The 14,205-nt window shown below is 37.3% G+C and overlaps 1 protein-coding gene across 5 annotated transcripts in view; it reads right to left on the bottom strand.

Moving 5' to 3' along the window:
* Positions 1–14,205, bottom strand: part of nlgn2a (neuroligin 2a) — a 226,299-nt gene that overhangs the window by 161,656 nt on the left and 50,438 nt on the right. The window contains exon 1 of one of the 5 annotated variants that reach the window (XM_016249932.1): positions 907–918. The exons of the other annotated variants lie outside the window; for them this stretch is intronic. The gene's annotated coding sequence lies outside the window, so the exon portion shown is untranslated. Of the gene's footprint in view, positions 1–906; positions 919–14,205 lie in introns of those variants that run through there. 5 annotated transcript variants of the gene reach the window in all.

The raw sequence follows: 14,205 nt of genomic DNA, 5'->3' as shown, positions 1-14,205 counted from the left end.
AAAATACGGATTCGCTGTCCACACGAAAACGCAAGGGTGGCGTTTTCAGATTTATCCACTCTTAGTTTCACTCTCCCAAAACGCTGGATCCGTGTGGACAGGGCCTAAAATTTGTTAGGGGCGCTTGAGGGTTCTAAAATGCTCATGACGGACACAGATGAACCCTTCGGCTCTCCTGCAGACTGCAGATTCCCCACCCATACCATATACACACATTCAGAACTGAAAAACTGGGTTTCAATTAATGAGTGCAGTATGAATATTGTTGGCTCTTTGATGAATTGCTTTGCTTCTCCTGTTTGTCCCTCCACAGGAAGTTGAATTTGAATTGAAATAAGTGGAAGAGGACTTTACTGAATAGTACTTCAAAGACATTCAACAGGTAATGCATTCTGGTAAATTAAGTGAATTTTTTTTTTTTTAAATGGACCTTTTCATTGTTTGGTGCTATTTATACACTAAGGTTGTGCAAAATTCTAAATTTATGAACTATCTATCTATCTATCTATCTTCAAGTTCTTTAACTTTTTTTAAACAAAACTTTCAATTAAAGATTTGTCAAGTCTACATTCAAAGTTTGTCTTGTCAAAGTATGCTTTTCTAGTTTAAAAATGAGTTTTGTGAATTTATCTGAATTTAAATTAAATTAAATTTAATTCTGTCATGACAATTCTCGGGAGGGATTGGCATGGTAATGTACATGGCAATGTTAATGTATTTGGTCTTGGTGGAATATATCTGCTATGCTGCTGCTGCTGCTGCAGCAGAGTAAGTACCAAGACTTGCAACTGCCAATACATCCACAACATGCTGCTGTGAGCATGTAAGAAATATTGCTGCTGCAAATATAACATACATGAAATAACCCCCATAGCAAACATGAATCACCTCGTAGCAGATCTATACAGGTGGAGCTGGGGAAGGTGTAGGGTTTCTGAAGCAAGCTGCCACTGCTACGGCAAACCCTAGTCATATATTTGAATATTAAGCAGCAAGCTCATTGACTACCGATACAGGAGAGAACCAATCAGCTGTGCCATGTGATAATGATGTCATTAGGTCAGAGTTAGACCTATCGGACTGCGCCATCTAGCGTTTCATGCCAGAACTCTGTATTTCTACCTTACATTCTAATTTGAATAGTAATTCTGCAATTCTGCATCCAGTTTATTACCTCAATTCATGTCCTTGAATTATTTTCAAGCCTGACACACACACACATGACTGCACGGCACAAATGTCGCAAAACTATGGCAACTGCCCTGAACAACAGACCACGATGCATCAGAACAGATGTTACATGTCAAAACAGGCCTGTGTCAAAACTGTAAACTAACCGTTGCAGAGTTACTCAAGCATTTTATGGTGCAAGTGTCCATTACAGATGCTATATAGTCTGTAAATGTCTATAGAAACATGAATTCAGATTAGTTCATGAAACACAATTTAACATCACTAGCCTGCTGTTCTGTTAACACCTGTCCAAACAATTACCTCTCTCTCACACACACACACACACACACACACAAACACAACCTCTCAATAATACACTCGGCTCTCAGTTATAAACGCACTCAGAGTTAAGTTCTTAGCTCATCATCTGCTCTGACCCTGCAAAACCTTTTAATGTACCACGGTGGGACACCTTCTATTCTCCAGTGGTAACTGAGATATAAAAACCCAAGCCTGCGTGACACTTATCGCTGCCTCCTAACAAAGTTTTTTCAGCTGAGTGCATGGGAAAAGAGAGGGATATGGCACTTCAGATCAATAAAGACATCTGTTTATTAGATAGAGCGGCGCTGTGACATGGTTTAGCTGGGGAGTGCTGCGCTGGGGTGTAATATTATAGATGTTCCCCTGCTGAGAGCTGACAAGACACACGGTGGCCTGGAGTTATATGAGCACTGCAAATTTATTCAGTTAGAGAACAAGCAAGGAGGCAAGGTGTGAGATGGAGGGAAAAAGAAAGGGAGATTGGATGAGGCTGAGAAAGAGAATATATGGGTCTTAGCAAAACTACAGTAAACTTTTATATGCAGGCTTGCTAGAGTTTGCGCAACACACACAAAATACAGTTCTATTCATCTGCATATCTTGTTTGCTTATTAAAGATTTTTATTAGTTAGGAATTCTTTCAGCCATCAATAAGAGGCCAAAAATATGTGCTGAAAACAGGGCTTCTACACCTTTTGACCAGTGTATTTTCATGACATTTCCATGACATTTTCTAGTCATTTGTGGTTACTGAATAAGGATTGTTCTAAATCTTTTTTTATAGAGTTTTCATTCACAGTGCAATTTCAAGCCAATGAAAAATGTATTGCTGACCATAACTAGAAAAAAAAGCATGACTTTTCAAGATTTTATTCATTTTAGGGATTAATGATAAATCACCTCGTTGGTTATCTGCTGATATTAGAATTTTTTATTGTTTATTTATTGGAATCTGAATATTTTATATAAATATAAAATATATTTATTATATACTTTATATATTTATCTTACATTTACATGTAACTATGTATTTAAGAAACCTGGCTTATAAACAAAAATATTGCAACATAAAATAACAGTTTTTCATTTTTGTGATATTTCAGTTTTTCTTTTTTAATAAATCTGCAAAAATGTCAACAATTCTGTGTTTTTCTGTCAATATGGGGTGCTGTGTGTACATTAATGAGGGAAAAAATGAACTTAAATGATTTTAGCAAATGGCTGCAATATAACAAAGAGTGAAAAATTTAAGGGGGTCTGAATACTTTCCGTACCCACTGTATATTTCTGTGACAGCAAAGCAGAATTTTTAGCAGCCATTACTCCAGTCTTCAGTTTCAAGTGATCCTTCAGAAATCACTCTAATATGCTGATTTGGTGCTCAAGTAATATTTATCATTGTCAATGTTGAACAGTCGTGCTACTTAATATTTTATGTGGAAACTGTGATAAACATTTTTCAGGATTCTTTGATGAATAGAAAGTTAAAAAACAGCACTTATTTGTAATACAAATGTTTTGTAACATTGTAAATGTCTTTACTGTCACTTTTGATCAATTTAATGTGTCCTTGGTGAATAAAAGTATGAATTTCTTTCAAATAAAACTTTTTTTCTATTCATTATATCAAGCCATTCAATGGTAGCATATTCTGTTCCTAAATTAGATGAAGAGCAGATTGATTAGAAACCTTTCAAACAAGTTTTTGTAACACATCTTCAAAAACTAGCTTGTCTAAACTCAGCGTCACATATCATTATTGTGCATGGTTTTCAGACCAGAAGCAGAAATTCTAAGACAGCATCTATTAAATGCACTTTCTACTTCAGAGTTTGACATTTTGGCTTTCAGCAGCTGTGAAACAGAACAGAGAACTCTATTCACGGTACCAAAAGTCTGGCAACCAGACCTAAAGCTATCTGTAAGATGATAAAAAAAGTTGCAGAGTAAAAGTAAGCATTACATTCGCAGAAGGCAACTTCTTGCACAGGCCTGGCATGTATCGTAGCGATGGCATTGTGGTCCATTCATTATATACGGCTGGGAAAATGCCCACTGGAGTTCCACTCTAAATAAGAGGAGGCATCATTGAGACAAATGCACACTGCTGTTCTGATGCAGTCGCCATAGATCACAGTGCTTGTGGCTGTTTTATCTAGTGTGTTATTATATTAAAATAAATCAAAGGCATACGCACAAGTAAGCCCTCGTGTAATGAAATGCCAGCCTGTGTATCAGCTTTAATGGTATTTGGCGTTCGTTCGTCAGCTAGCGAATTGGTGCGAAAGCGTATGTGTTTTTCTAAATCGGTTTCTGAAGATGGCCTATTTCAAGAGAAGCACAAGACGCTACTCTCTAAATATTTTCTTTTCCCTCAAGATCCTGTCTGAACACAACTTGTGAATGTCATTACAAACACTCCATCTACACAGCATTAAAACATCTCTCCCTCTCGCAGACTTTCTTCCTGATTCATGACATAGTATACAAAGACAAGAACTTTTGTCATTTATAGCAGGCAACTTCCTCCGAAATAATGAGCCACTGTAAATTTAAAGTCTCTCCATAGACTTGTGAGAAAAATAAATAAATAACTACCTAAAAAATGGCCGAGGGCTGCACAAAGCACTCAAGATGGCAACATGTCCGCAATTTGAGCGTCGCAGGGTATGAGTGTGATTTACAAACCCATTTTTTGCTGTACTTTACGATGGCGTCTGATTTTATATTTTGACAGGATTCCGGAATTGATCAGGAAATAGAAATTGCAGAAAACGTTAGGCGCGCTTTGATGAATTGTAACTATAATCCACTGAGATGATGCTGATGTACAGATGCTTCAGAGTTATGCAATTATAATAGTTAAATGCATAATCATTGTGCTGCTGGATAATGGAGAGTCCTGATTTAGTCTTTAGACTGCGTGTGTGTGTGTGTATGTGTGTGTGTGTGTGTGTGTGTGTGTGTGTGCAAATGTCTTTTGATGGCTTGTTTTCTCAGCGGTCGCACAAAAGATCCATTGCTCTGAGCGTGCAGACAGGGGGTGGCCATGGCAACACAGCCATTAAAGACCCATTGAAGAAAATGCCACTAAGTACGAGAAAACACATAAACACATGCAGACACATACACACGGTAGTCACCCGAGCATTTCGAGGAAATACTACACTTCAAAAGCTTGTGTGTACGAAGTTCACACACACACACAAGCCTTAAAAGCATAAAATAAACTTTGAAATTCAGACACACACACACTCACACACAACAGGTTTACATCCCTATTTGGTAGCTGAGTAAGTGAATGATAAAAAGTGTGTGTGTGTGTGTGTGTGTATGTGCGTGTGTGCATTCAAAGCACTCTCCTCCACTCCACTGCATTCAGCTTTTTCCATCCCACTGACTGTATCTTAGCATTTAGGCTACTCTCTGGCTTTCATCTGGTCTGATCTCTGATGTGTGTGATGGAGTTATTGGCAGTGGATTGCAGTGAATTACACATGTGAAATAGACGACTCTTTTATCAGAGAGATTTGTGTGATGACATATATGAGTGCAAACATGTATGGACACCCCCGGGATGTGTTAGGCCCAATCCCAATTCTGTTTTATACCCCTTCCCCTACCTCTCCGCCTACCCCTTCCCCTTGTCCCTTGAAACGGAGTGTCAAGGGGTAGGGGTGAAAATATTCCCCTAAGAATTGGGACACCACTACTATACCTCGAATTGGCAATATTTGAGAAAAGGGTTTAGCGATTTCTAATTGTGAAATGTCTACGGTGGTTATCGGCCTGATCAGACATGAAAATATGTTGTGGCACTATCGTGCAGTCTATAATGATATGATGTTAGTTAGCAAATATTAGCGATTTTTTGCAAACATTTCTTTGAGTAACATGACCGTAAATATGAACTCACGATTGAATATAACATAAAACAAATGATTACTTTTCATTAAAATCTTTATTAATGCCAAAAATGCTTGCATTTATGTGTATTTTTGTTCGCTCGGGCAGCCATGTTTACGGTGGCGGAGAAGTGCAGAACAAATCACAATTCTAAAAACAAAAGAACAAATTACAAACGCAAATGCAAGTCTAAAAAACAAAATAACAATTCAGAAAACACAACAACAATTCAGAAAACATTATAACAAGTCAGAAAACACAACGACAATTCAGACAAACCGGAAAAGGTAGGTATAGTTTGAGACAGTGCCATTGGTTTGGGATTACTCACCGCTGACTGGACGAGACATCTGTCAATCAACGTATACAGGAAGAACCAGCCGAAGAACAGCAGAGTCGTGATAGAAAGTTCGGACATGGTATTAAAGTAGCTCAGTTTAAATGGGTTAGGGTTAGGTTATTGCCCTTACTCTGGAACAAAAAATATGGAGTGTATATTTACATTTAGTTAAAAGTGGCTGTAGAACATCAGCTCCAGTGGCACAGATGGATAAGTGTTTGCCCTTGGCTTTTTGAAGTGATCGACCCGGGTTCGATCTCGCCTTTTGCCAAACTTTTTTTCCTCCCTTTTCAAATCTGGTATCACATCGTAAAGGCATTTATTTTCAATAAAAATGAAGGAAATAATCAAAAAGTTTAAAATAAAGTATGGGGTAGGGTTAGGGTAGGTGTAGGGAGGGCTTTATTGTACCAATAAGGTAGCATCCATTTAATAATTTAAATGATAATTTACACTCAATACGTTATTATTGCATACTGTTTTATAATGTACTTCAATACTGAAGTGCAGATAATTGCCACTATTTGCAACAAGTAGTATACTTGATAGTAGAGATCCTGCTATTTTAACATAGTGTAACTAGGTATTTGCACTTAGTGTAAATAGCATATTGCTAAAAATACTGCTATTTTCACTTAGTGTAAATAGAATCCATTGCTAATACGAGATTTGAAAAGGGAGGAAAAAAAAGCTCGGCAAAAGGTGGGATCGAACCCGGGTCGATCGCGTCAAAAAGCCAAGGTCAAGCGCTTATCCATCTGCGCCACTGGAATTGATGTTCTAAAGCCACTTTTAACTAAATGTAAATATACACTCCGTATTTTTTATTCCAGAGTAAGGGCAATTCATACAATACATTTAAACTGAGCTACTTTAATACCATCTCCGAACTTTCTACCACGACTCTGCTGTTCTTCGGCTGGTTCTTCCCTGTATACGCTGATTGACAGATGTCTCGTCCAGTCAGCGGTGAGTAATCCCAAACCAATGGCACTGTCTCAAACTATACCTACCTTTTCCGGTTTGTCTGAATTGTCGTTGTTTTTTCTGACTTGTTAATTTGTTTTCAGATTTGTCGTTGTGTTTTCTGACTTATTATTTTGTTTTCGAATTTGTCATTGTGTTTTCTGACTTGTTATAATGTTTTCTGAATTGTTGTTGTGTTTTCTGAATTTTTATTTTGTTTTTTAGACTTGCATTTGTGTTTGTAATTTGTTTAGTTTTCAGAATTGTGATTTGTTCTGCACTTCTCGGCCACCGTACATGTTGCTCCTGAAGCCGGTTTACGCTGAGATAATTCATACCCCTTCGTTTGAAGTGTGGTCCTGAAAAATCTTTGTTTGAAGGGCGATCTAGCCCTTCCCCTACCCCTACCCCTCCAACCAAAAGAGAATCGAGACACCCCTACCTCTTCACGTGAACGCGCGAGGGGAAAGGGGAAGGGCTAAGGGGTAGAATTGGGATCGGGCCTTACTGTACTGTACGTGTGTGTGCATGTAATGAAGGCTTGGCAGTGATTCTTTCTGTGCAGAGTCCACTTCTTTCGAAAAGTACACACAAATAGACAGCACAGCTGTGCTTGAAATAGAAGAGTGGTCTTTAATAAAAGATGACACAGAGCAGGCTCATCTACGTGTGTGTGGATACAATGGGGTTTATGTCTGACACAACTAGTGAAGTGTTTCTATTTTGCATTTTTCTAATTTATGTATTTATATAATACAGTTTTTTGGTACAGATTATAACAATTGCTTTCATGCAGCAGCACTGAAGCTACATTAATTCTTCAAGTTTGTGTGAAACCTGATATGCATGTTCTCTAGCATGATTTGCGAACGATCCAAAAAGCGTCTTGTGCTTCAGTGTAAGCAGGACCATCTGTACAAAAGAGTCACATGATAAATGTCGTAAATGTACTCATTTGATTAGTCATTTAAAAATATTGTATAATCTTAATATTTGCGATTTATTTTGTGTCATATAATGCCATTTTACTGCAAATTTAAAATAAAGTAACATCAAAGGGCATATTCGTGTAAAACCACGAGAAGTGTTTTTTTTCTCTCATCATAAAATTAATTACTGTGAAACAACAATGGTATAATCCAGGGAGAAGTGCAATAATTTATAAAAACTAATTTTACACTTACATTTAGTAATTTAGCAGATGCTTTTATCCAAAGCGACTTACAAATGAGGACAATAAAAGCAGGCAAAACGGACAAAAGAGCAACAATATATATGTGCAAATGACAAGTCTCGGTTAGCCTAATGCAGTACACGTAGCAAGGTATATATATATATATTTTATTCACACACATATACACAGTGTTGGGGAGTAACTAGTTACATGTAACGGAACTACGTAATTTAATTACAAAATAAAAGTAATTGTAATCACTTACAGTTACTGAGAAAAAAAAAAGTGTAATTAAATTACAGTTACTTATGAAATGTTAAGGATTACTAAGGGGGTTACATCTGCTTTTTGCCCACATACAGATTTAATTAATTTCTTTCATAAATTGCAGTGACCGCTCTAAAATATGAAACACCAATATTTCAGGAGTTTAGAACAAGCTTATTCAATAACTCTTTTATTTCCTATATGGGTTTATGTATAGCTATGCTTAATTTTTTAAAGATTAACTGTTTTTTCCCAAGGCATTGTTATGGCGCTTTTCCACTGCGTGGTACGACTCGGCTCGGCACGGCACGGTTTGCGTTTCCACTGCAGTTCAGTACCGCTTTAGAGTGGGCAGGATTATTCACATGTCTATAGTTGCGCCGCCTCTACTGCCGCGACTCCTGAAAAACTTTTTCATTCCGCGTCGCCCCATCAGGTAGACCTGCGCGCGCGCGTGCGGATTCTGCTCACAGTTTTGTTATTTGTCCTTGCAGCGTGCTGATGTGTGTACACAATCATATTTTTTGTGCTCGAGTTTGGAATTTGCCATTTCTTTAGGTTTACATTTTACGTGCGAGCTTTGTCACTGTGCGCACAGTACTGTAATTCGCTTGCGCGCTGTGTTCATGCGCTTGCGCTGTTTTGTCCCACTTTTGACGCCATAGCCATCCTTTCTTCTGTGGAAGAGCAAAGGCGATTTGCAAATAATCATAAAAAAATATAAAGTGTCAGACTTACTTCTTCTGGAGGTGCAGCTGGATCACGAACAATGGGTACTCATCTATCCTTGAGTCTTATCGTTTTAACAAAACCTGCCTTGAATTGTCCCACGTTCAGAAAGCAGCCTGGAGTAAAATTATTTGCGCAGACATAAACGAATTTATTCAGTGGCGCATTACCATTAAAAACAAAACTAATGCACTGCGTCCTCAGTGGCTCTGATGATGGGAGAAAATTACGATTCTTATGTTCTTCTACATCACAAAACTACAAAACCTGCATTGCTTACAAGACAATGGGTCTCATTCATGAAACATTCGTAAATATAGGAGTACATTTGGAGCAATTTGCGTGTAAAATGGACCTTCCTGACAACTCTCCTCCGAATTCACAAACACTTCGTACACATCAGATTTTATAGTTAAACATGTGTATGTTAATGAATTCCAATCTTTCGTAAATAGGGCGCTCGTGCACGCTCATTTACAATTAGCATAATCCCCGCCTATGAATTACAGCTACGTAAATTGCGTGACCAGGAACGCAGTGGAATATTCTGGTCTACTTTCTCAGGTTTGGCTCCAGTATATTGCATAAATGCAAAAAACACTAATAGGCCATATGCCAAACAATAAATATTCAATAGTCCACCAAAGTGTTTTTAGCCAGCTGAAAAACTGTCAGGCGCTCTTCTTAAAACGGCCAGCTGGTGGTGCTGGAGAACGCCTTGGTGGCACAGCGTTTTTCTAGCTGAGAGACGCTTTGGTTGCTATGATTTGAAATATCCAGGACAGTAACGTATTACTAGTATCTCATTTTGAAGAATATTACTGAATATAAAAATGCAGTAACCAGCAATATTAATTTCTCTATTGTTGTTCAGTTGTTGTACAAGTAGGATGATTGGTCGGTGTAGTATTTGTCCCGCCCCTCCTCCATTGATTGGGTGGCTGGATAAAAAGTGACAGTGACAAGAACTGCGTTTTACCCACAGCTAAACAGGTTATCAACTCTCAGCAAAAAAAAAAAAAACAACCCGGAGCAGACAAACTTGTAAAATATTATTACGGCAGTGCATCAAATTCAGTGTCATCAGTTTGCCAAAATGAACTCAGAAGAACGTTTTATGCCCCATTTACACGTGGTAGGGAGCAGGTGTACATTTCTTTCCTACCAACTAACATTTTGAAAATACGAACATTTTCATGAATTCGAAAGTTTACGTCAGAACGGCTTTACGAACGATATACACAAAAATTCGTGCTGCTCGTGTTTCATGAATGAGGCCCATTGTCGCTACAGCTGCTGAAGCGTGGAGAAAATGATGTACTTCATACAACTGGCTGAGGGCAAAAACATGCTAATATTGGACAGTGCATCAGCGGTTGTGGGCGAGGTCTGAACAATATGACATCATACTGCTCAGAAAATCAAAATGGCTTGATAATTGAGACTGTTTAGGATTTTGGGGGATTAAAAAAGGGAGTGAATGGATTTTTATCATTGTAGGGTGGTTGTGTCCACATACTGCTAAGATACATTTATATGCAAACACCATGTAAAAGTGAATTTTGCATCCAATGTCGACTTTAAAATGTAAATATAATCTTAATTCAAGTGATGAAGGATTTCAAAAGTCTGACAGTAATCAGTGTTGAGTACTACTGTAAGGTTTACCCTGCCTGGTTTACATGTTTGAAAATGATAAACAGTTGAAAACATTAGAAATTTAGAAAAGTAATCAAAAAGTAATCAAATGTAATCAGTTACATTACTTTAATAAAGTAACTGAAAAGTTACACTACTTATTACATTTTAAGTAGGGTAACTTGTAATCTGTAACCTATTACATTTCCCAAGTAACGTAACCTTCCCAACACTGCATCTACAGACACACCACCAGTGGTAATTTCTTTGACGACTAATTTTCGTCAACGACATTTTTTTCACTGACGACAACGATACGATGATGAACTAAAACTCTTTTTGAATGACAAAAACTATGACGAAAATCTATTGACATTTTCGTCAACGAATAAAAACGAGACGAAAATGTTAGGGAGGGACGATTTGGGAAGAGATTCATTCAGAACGAATCTGCTAGTGATGGGAAGTTCGGATCATTTTACCGACTCGGACCTTTGAGTCTTGGCTCCATGGCTCCAGTATATTGCATAAATGCAAAAAACACTAATAGGCCATATGCCAAACAATAAATATTCAATAGAGTGTTTTTAGCTTTGGTTGCTATGATTTGAAATATCCAGGACAGTAACGTATTACTAGTATCTCATTTTGAAGAATATTACTGAATATAAAAATGCAGTAACCAGCAATATTAATTTCTCTATTGTTGTTCAGTTGTTGTACAAGTAGGATGATTGGTCGGTGTAGTATTTGTCCCGCCCCTCCTCCATTGATTGGGTGGCTGGATAAAAAGTGACAGTGACAAGAACTGCGTTTTACCCACAGCTAAACAGGTTATCAACTCTCAGCAAAAAAAAAAAAAACAACCCGGAGCAGACAAACTTGTAAAATATTATTACGGCAGTGCATCAAATTCAGTGTCATCAGTTTGCCAAAATGAACTCAGAAGAACGTTTTATGCCCCATTTACACGTGGTAGGGAGCAGGTGTACATTTCTTTCCTACCAACTAACATTTTGAAAATACGAACATTTTCATGAATTCGAAAGTTTACGTCAGAACGGCTTTACGAACGATATACACAAAAATTCGTGCTGCTCGTGTTTCATGAATGAGGCCCATTGTCGCTACAGCTGCTGAAGCGTGGAGAAAATGATGTACTTCATACAACTGGCTGAGGGCAAAAACATGCTAATATTGGACAGTGCATCAGCGGTTGTGGGCGAGGTCTGAACAATATGACATCATACTGCTCAGAAAATCAAAATGGCTTGATAATTGAGACTGTTTAGGATTTTGGGGGATTAAAAAAGGGAGTGAATGGATTTTTATCATTGTAGGGTGGTTGTGTCCACACACTGCTAAGATACATTTATATGCAAACACCATGTAAAAGTGAATTTTGCATCCAATGTCGACTTTAAAATGTAAATATAATCTTAATTCAAGTGATGAAGGATTTCAAAAGTCTGACAGTAATCAGTGTTGAGTACTACTGTAAGGTTTACCCTGCCTGGTTTACATGTTTGAAAATGATAAACAGTTGAAAACATTAGAAATTTAGAAAAGTAATCAAAAAGTAATCAAATGTAATCAGTTACATTACTTTAATAAAGTAACTGAAAAGTTACACTACTTATTACATTTTAAGTAGGGTAACTTGTAATCTGTAACCTATTACATTTCCCAAGTAACGTAACCTTCCCAACACTGCATCTACAGACACACCACCAGTGGTAATTTCTTTGACGACTAATTTTCGTCAACGACATTTTTTTCACTGACGACAACGATACGATGATGAACTAAAACTCTTTTTGAATGACAAAAACTATGACGAAAATCTATTGACATTTTCGTCAACGAATAAAAACGAGACGAAAATGTTAGGGAGGGACGATTTGGGAAGAGATTCATTCAGAACGAATCTGCTAGTGATGGGAAGTTCGGATCATTTTACCGACTCGGACCTTTGAGTCTTGTTCAGCAAAATTAACAAATCTTTTTTCGAGTCATTTCGTTCATTTTAGCAAAATATAATTAAAATGTTACATTTTACTTCCCTAATACGTCTACTACTTACGCAAACGTTGATCACACTACAAACAATACAAAACTATAATGCTATAAAAAACAGAAAAGATTAATTCATTGATTACCTGGGTGTCGTAATCATAGATTGATTATCTATGATTAGCTCACCTCTCCTCTTATCTGACAAGTCTTCAGGTTTGAGTCGTTCGTTCATCACCCCATAAACCTAACCAATGCAGTCTGAGCCGGAAAGAGAATTGATTAGTTCATCTCTCGATTCCTTCTAATCGTTCGTTCTTTTGTCACGTGACGTGACAGCATTGGATAGAGAAATTAGTTACTTTACAAGCTTCCTTACAAATGGGTGCATAGTTATTATTATTATTATCATCATCATTATTATTATAATTATTATTTACTCTTAGTTACGTGATGCGTTTCTGGTCTCAAATTGTAGCTTTTTACTTCTTACAGTTTATAAATGTGTGAATTTCTGTCATTATGGTTCTTTTCCATAACACTGAATGTTGTAAAAAAGGTAATAAAGAGTTGGTTATTATTATTAAGTCTCTTTCCGGCTCAGACTGCATTGGTTAAACTTATGGGGCTGTCACGTGATGAATGAACGACTCGGAAAACCCGAAGACTCGAAACAGGTGAACTACTTGACTAATTCCAGTACAGAACCTATAGGATTTTGCGCATGCGCGACTGAACGAATCACTCCCCGAGACGACTCATTCTTCCCGAGTCACATTAAAGTTTCGTTCAAAATGAACGAATCATTCAAGAACGACCCAACACTAGAATCTGCTGCGTGGTTCGGTGGTTAGATGCGTATTGCGTACATATGAACCGGCGGGACATAAGCTAACATACACTTGCTGCACGTCACATAAAACGTTAAAAAATGTCACTATGTGGGAGTAAGGGAAGAGTAAACATATGGATAAATCTGACGACGCAAGAGAGAACTCAATTCAGTCCAGTTTTCTGAGAGCAGACACTGAAGTATACACACACGGAAAGCGCGTTTCACTTGAAAAGAGAATTACACACAGAATGATGTCGAATTGTTTGTTTTGATGAGTATTCACGTAAACACAGTTGATTACGTCTTAAGTGAGCGTAAGCAGTAGGGAGAACGTGCATCAATACATTGCATCCATTGCAGCTGTGCATTCGGTTTTAAAGGGACAGCAGCCTAATTTAGTTGCTATTGTCCGAGTCATTGATGTTAATCAAGCAACAAAAGAAAGACAGAAAATCACGCACTGCTCTTGACTGAAAAACTTTAGTAGCCCTAAAGATTATTCTAAATTTATTTATAGAAATAAATATGTCTGCATGAAAGAATGAAGAACATGGTAAACAAGTTGCTATAAAGAATGCATAATTAGCCTATATAACCATTGGTATTTCATTAAAAAGAAGACCATGTTCTTGTTCTTTATGAGAAGTGGTTTTATTTAATTTTAACATAAAGGCATGTTGTGTGTCACCGCAGTTAAATCGTTGTCTATCATGATAAAACCTTAATATCAAAACTATATAATGAGTTTGGAAATTTTTGAGAAATGCTTAATAAATGCACTGTAACTAAACCCATTAGATTTTAGCCAACTAAATTTACTGTAGATTTAGTCGACTAAAA

Source organism: Sinocyclocheilus grahami, unplaced genomic scaffold (assembly GCF_001515645.1).
Source record: "Sinocyclocheilus grahami isolate Dianchi unplaced genomic scaffold, SAMN03320097.WGS_v1.1 scaffold961.1, whole genome shotgun sequence".
Lineage (NCBI taxonomy): Eukaryota > Metazoa > Chordata > Actinopteri > Cypriniformes > Cyprinidae > Sinocyclocheilus > Sinocyclocheilus grahami.
This window is presented reverse-complemented; position numbering and strand designations above follow the sequence as displayed.